Source organism: Vanacampus margaritifer, chromosome 18 (genome assembly GCF_051991255.1).
Source record: "Vanacampus margaritifer isolate UIUO_Vmar chromosome 18, RoL_Vmar_1.0, whole genome shotgun sequence".
NCBI classification, from domain to species: Eukaryota; Metazoa; Chordata; class Actinopteri; order Syngnathiformes; family Syngnathidae; genus Vanacampus; species Vanacampus margaritifer.
The window spans coordinates 11,541,459-11,547,160 of record NC_135449.1 but is presented as its reverse complement, the minus strand read 5'-3'; the positions used below and the strand labels follow the sequence as shown (position 1 = coordinate 11,547,160).

The window sequence follows — 5,702 nt, the reverse complement described above, 5'->3', positions numbered from 1 at the left end:
GACAAAAAATCGTCAAGTCAATTGTGTGCCCCTGCCAAGTAAAGATGCTCTTTCGCTGTGTGACATTATATCCACGCCCACAGTGCACGTTTCTCAGTACGCTCCAGCTCACATCTGGGCCTGATGTTAAGTGTGCGTGGAAGCGTGCGAGTGTGTGTTAGTTCGCGTTCACCACCACAAACAAATTAGTGATGTGTTTGCTCACCACTGAGATGCTATCTTTAAAGTGCTCATTCATCCATTTGTAGTTTCAAAACAATAACTGCTCCAGGTGAGGCTCGAACTCACAACCTCGGCATCACTCAGCTGGTTACTGTCTTATAAGCACCGCGCGCTGACCGATTGCGCCACTGGAGCATGTGTTGTATTTTGTGGAAACATTGATTTAACGAAAGTTCCCAAGTTACCACAGGGAAACTACTATTAGCCACTCAAGAGTTTTCGACATCAAACTGATAACATTAAATTTTTGACAATACTCCATCATTAACAAGTCATGCTAGCAATGTAGCTGTTTTGGCGCGCTTTTGTGAGCTGGGTGAGACTACAAATTTTGCTAGCTGATTCAAGCCTGCTAAAACTACCTTACATTTGTCCTATGACAACCATAATCTTTCGATATAAGGAACGTTACATATAATTTAAGGTGCTCCAGGTGAGGCTCGAACTCACAACCTCACTCAGCCGGTTACTGTCATATAAGTACCACGCGCTGACCAATTGCGCCAATGGAGCACACAGCTCAGACTGTGGAAACACTGCTTTAGCTAAAGTTCCTAAATAAAAAGCGCCCAAGTTGGTAACATTTTTGTTTTTGGCAATACTCCTTCATTAACAAGCCGTGCTAGCAAACTCTAGTCATGCTCCCAAATGCAAGTCATGCTAGCAAATGCGCGTCAAGGTAGCTAACCTTGGCACGCATTTAAGGCGGGAGCATTTATCAAGGGAGACTGGGGAGTGACGTGAGGCTACGTTCTAATCTTGCTAGCTGATTCAAGCCTGCTAAAACTACCTTACATTTGTCCTATGACAACCATAATATTTTGATATAAGGAACCGTTGCACATAATTTAAGTTGCTCCAGGTGAGGCTCGAACTCACAACCTCGGCATCACTCAGCTGGTTACTGTCTTATAAGTACCGCGCGCTGTCCGATTGCGCCACTGGAGCGTGTTAGTTGGCATATGGAAACACTGTTTTAGCTAAATTTCCCTCAGTCAAAGTACCATGTGCCAACCACTAGCCACTCAAGATAATTTACCATTATTGGTAGCACAATAATACAGAATCAAACGTGTAACATTTTGTTTTTAGCCAAGAACTAGCAAATGCAAGTCATGCTAGCTGCCTTGTATTTTGTAAGGTGGGAGCATTTACTTGGGCTGAGAAACGAGCAAGTGGGAATGGGGAGAAAAGTGAGGCTACGTTCTAATCTTGCTAACAGCTTCATGTTTGCAAGCACAACCTTAAATTTGTACTATGACCATGACCCTTTGGTAAAAGGTGCCGTCGCAATGCAGTTTATAGATAATGCTCAAAATAGTGACTGCTCCAGGTGAGGCTCGAACTCACAACCTCGGCATCACTCAGCTGGTTACTGTCATATAAGTACCGCGCGCTGACCGATTGCGCCACTGGAGCACAAAACTTGGACTGTGGAAACACTGTTTTAGCGAAGGTTTCTATATCAAAAGCTCAGTAGCCCACAAAAATACAACATCAAGCCGGTAACATTTTGTTTTGGGCAATACTTCTTTATTAACAAGTCGTGCTAGCAAATGCTAGTCATGCTACCAAATGCAAGTCATGCTAGCAAAGGCATGTCAAGGCAGCTGGCCTTTGCACACATTTAAGGCGGGAACATGTACAGTATATGGGCTGAGAAACGAGCAAGAGGGACTGGGGAGTGAAGTGAGGCTACATTCTAATCTTGCTAGCAGCTTCAAACTTGCAAGCACAACCTTAAATTTGTCCTATGACCATTTGGTAAAAAGGAGCCGTCGCATTGCAGTTTATATATAATACTCAAAATGCTGGCTGCTCCAGGTGAGACTCGAACTCACAACCTCAGCATCCCTCCGCTGGTTACTGTCTTATAACTACCGCGTGCTGACCGATTGCGCCACTGGAGCACACATCACAGAGGGTGGAAACACTGGTTAAGCTAAAGTTCCTAAATAAAAAGCGCCCACAAAAATACAATATCAAGCCGGTAACATTTTTGTTTTTGGCAATACTTCATTAACAAGCTGTGCTAGCAAACTCTAGTCATGCTCCCAAATGCAAGTCATGCTAGCAAATGCGTGTCAAGGCAGCTAGCCTTGGTACGCATTTAAGGCGGGAGCATTTAGCAAGGGGGACTAGGGAGTGAAGTGAGGCTACATTCTAATCTTGCTAGCAGCTTAAAACTTGCAAGCACAACCATAAATTTGTCCTATGACCATTTGGTAAAAAGAAGCCATCACATTGCAGTTTATATATAATACTCAAAATGCTGGCTGCTCCAGGTGAGGCTCGAACTCACAACCTCGGCATCCCTCCGCTGGTTACTGTCTTATAAGTACCGCGCGCTGACCGATTGCGCCACTGGAGCACGCAATTGAAAGTGTGGAAACACTGATTTAGCGAAGGTTTCTAAAAGCCGCGAGATGATTGGTAACTGTTATACATTATTAACATTTTTAATTACTTATTTCATATATTAATTATGTTGAAATGTTTTATAGATGTGTAGAGTAGGTGAAATAGTGTTGAACTCAGTATAATTTGACGTTAACCTAAGCTGGTACCTTGTTTTGTCTTAAATTCCTTCTTAGTGTCCTTCGTGAGAACAGATTCTGCTTTGAGAGAGCACACACACACACCCACATTCTCTGTTCGCACCATCACTCACGGCCACTCTAAATACAGTTCAATTTGTTTGTGAGATATTGTTTTGGGAAAAAAGTACGAAAAGTATCCTGAGAGTATATTTTGTCTAAAAGACAACACAGCTGCGAACTGTGTACAAAAATTCCATTATGTAACATATTGTGTGAGAACCAATCTGTTTTACTTATTCATGATGGGAGGAGAAATAGGTGTTCTCCTACTGATTTGGATTCTATAAAAGCTGTATTCCGCAAAAGAGGGGGCACACGCGCACCCTGGAATTCCACCTTTTACGTGATGTTCAGTGTTGTGTGACCGGAGATTCTCTGTAATAAATCATCCTTGCAAGGACTCTGTTCACGGGAATCGCATCATTTGATTTATTGGACACGCCAAAGTTTATAATTTTTAAGATAACCTTCTTCATAACCCACAAAAATATAACATCAAAACGGTAACATTTCATTTTTGGCAGTACTCCGACCATCATTAACAAGTCAGATCGGGGGATTTATTTGGGCAGAGATTAAGCAGCTTCAAGCCTGCAAACACTACCTGAAATGTGTCCTTTGACTACGACTTTTTGGTATAAAGAGCCGCTACATAATATCAACTGCTCCAGGTGAGGATCAAACTCACAACCTCGGAATTACTCCGCCAGTTACTGTCTTATAAATACCGCACGCTGACCGATTGCGCCACTGGAGCATTTATTGTATTTTGTGGAAACATTGATTTAGCGACAGTATCTAAGTCAACATGGGGAAACTACTATTAGCCACTTAAAAGTTTTCGACACCAAACCGATAACATTTCATTTTTGGCAATACTCCATCATTAACAAGTCATGCTAGCAATGATTGACTGAAGCACATGTTTTTCTTTACGTAAACTAGTATTAGCCACTCAAGATTATTTGCAAACCAACCCCCAAAATTAGCATATTGTTATGTTAATACTTCTCTTGACAGAATCACTCAAATCTGACCTTTTTTTTTTTTTAGTTTTAAGCAGAACTTTTAATACAGCGGTTGGGATTGTTAGCATTACATGACCTTTTTAACCTTTGCATCAAATATTCAGCAACGCAAATCACACCCACACCGATGTGATGAAGTCTTATAAACAGGAAGACGAGAGGGCAGGAAGGAGTAAACGAAGATGCGGTTTGACCTTTGCCGGGCTGACTTTTGAAACCCAAGACAAATGTCAATCAATAACTTGAAAAGGTAAAGATGGTCTTCAAGTTCAAGTAAGTATTGCAGAAGCAATGTTTGGTTTCATTATTGATTACGTTGTTCTAGAGAGGTGATGAAATGATAAGAAAAAAATGCAGGTGAAAGATAAACAAAGCCAAATGCGCTAGAAAGAGCAGGATGTGGTGATTTTACATGAACATGTTTGTTGTTTAACAAAGCACAATAGCAAAAAGTCTTTATAGCCAAGCAATACATCATAAGTGACGTGAATCCTCAATAATGTGTGAACAAAATGCATGAATTCAAATTGCTGGACAAAAATATTAATCAACATCTAAAAGAAATCAAGTACGCTGTATGTCTTTGTTCGGGAGAAAATAAGAACATAGAGGAAAAAGTACTAAGTCATGTTAAATTCATGACAATACATTTTAAAAATATTTTGGTAATCTTTCATTGGAAAAACATACAACCTTTTTTTCCCTCCCTTAAAAATATGACTTTAAGAAAATGACAATATAAACTTCTAACAATGTTTAAGGGAAAAACATATTTTAGTCTATTTTATTAGAGTAATTATCTTTCCTTAACTGCATAGTTGTGATATTTAGCTAAGGATCCTTGGGCACAAGACGCTAAGATAAATTTAAATGCTCCAGGTGAGGCTCGAACTCACAACCTCGGCATTTCTTGCTGCGTACTGTCTTATAAGTACCGCGCACAGACCGATTGCGCCACTGGAGCACATATGACAACCTGTTGAAACTAATTAGTAAACGTGAAGTAAGAAAAAAAACGACTAAAAATTAGGAACAAAGCATTACATAAAAACTAAATTTTGATACAACACCAGTATTTTACTTTTACTTCTCCAGGAGTCCCTGCAGTACCGTAAGTAGCCACTAGATAGCAACACAAGACTAACCGTGTTTTACCCCATGCATCATTCACAACAACATGTTTGGTTTGAATTATTCAAGCAGAGGGTACACTGGCGTGCTGAACTCTTATTGGTGCCCTCAGTGCTCCCTGTGTGTCATGCGCTGTTTTTTTGTGTGCGTGTGCAAGCTATTGTCATGTAGCACGTACACACACAGATTCATTAAGTCTTGTCCTTAAATGAGTCTGTCTAAGTGTGTACTTGGGCCAGAGAGTAGCACTGAGAGGCTGAGCAGCATAAACATCGAAAGCACTGATTTGCATCACAAGCAACAGCAACATCATCACCCTGCTTAGGAAGGCCGCATATCTCCTCTTAAGGGATTCAAACTCAATTAGGGATACTTACTGTAAGTTTTTCGTGTTGCAGTATTTAACTGTTTCCATATCCCTAACCTGCACACCAAATAAAAAATAGAATGATGGAGAGCTTTGCTTCTGTCTAGCCACTGTTATTGATTGTCCAAACGTCTGACATTTCGCTATGTGGTTATTTGAGGAGTATATGAGTATATCAGCAAAATTTCATTGAAACTGGCTTCCGTGTGGGCGGGGCCTGAGAGAGTGTGAGAGCTGTAATACAAAATTTAACACACCTGCAGCTGCTCCCTATTCAAACTTAAGATTTTGTAGCACTAATGAGTCACGTGATATTGGGGAGAGAAATGGCTAACTGTGCTCAATTTGGACAGT

General features: G+C 40.7%; 6 non-coding genes across 6 annotated transcripts; all 6 read right to left on the bottom strand.

Moving 5' to 3' along the window:
• Nucleotides 1-263: 263 nt before the first annotated feature.
• On the bottom strand, nt 264-357 carry trnai-uau (transfer RNA isoleucine (anticodon UAU)). Its single transcript has 2 exons — nt 320-357; nt 264-299 (listed from the first exon to the last, which is right to left on the bottom strand). It is a non-coding gene; the product is annotated as a tRNA-Ile (tRNA).
• A 719-nt stretch (nt 358-1,076) lies between these two features.
• On the bottom strand, nt 1,077-1,170 carry trnai-uau (transfer RNA isoleucine (anticodon UAU)). Its single transcript has 2 exons — nt 1,133-1,170; nt 1,077-1,112 (listed from the first exon to the last, which is right to left on the bottom strand). It is a non-coding gene; the product is annotated as a tRNA-Ile (tRNA).
• Nucleotides 1,171-1,547: 377 nt separating this feature from the next.
• trnai-uau (transfer RNA isoleucine (anticodon UAU)) lies at nt 1,548-1,641 on the bottom strand. Its single transcript has 2 exons — nt 1,604-1,641; nt 1,548-1,583 (listed from the first exon to the last, which is right to left on the bottom strand). It is a non-coding gene; the product is annotated as a tRNA-Ile (tRNA).
• Nucleotides 1,642-2,499: 858 nt separating this feature from the next.
• Nucleotides 2,500-2,593, bottom strand: trnai-uau (transfer RNA isoleucine (anticodon UAU)). Its single transcript has 2 exons — nt 2,556-2,593; nt 2,500-2,535 (listed from the first exon to the last, which is right to left on the bottom strand). It is a non-coding gene; the product is annotated as a tRNA-Ile (tRNA).
• An 892-nt stretch (nt 2,594-3,485) lies between these two features.
• Nucleotides 3,486-3,579, bottom strand: trnai-uau (transfer RNA isoleucine (anticodon UAU)). Its single transcript has 2 exons — nt 3,542-3,579; nt 3,486-3,521 (listed from the first exon to the last, which is right to left on the bottom strand). It is a non-coding gene; the product is annotated as a tRNA-Ile (tRNA).
• A 1,142-nt stretch (nt 3,580-4,721) lies between these two features.
• On the bottom strand, nt 4,722-4,814 carry trnai-uau (transfer RNA isoleucine (anticodon UAU)). Its single transcript is given in 2 exon segments — nt 4,722-4,757; nt 4,777-4,814. It is a non-coding gene; the product is annotated as a tRNA-Ile (tRNA).
• Between the last annotated feature and the right edge of the window lie 888 nt (nt 4,815-5,702).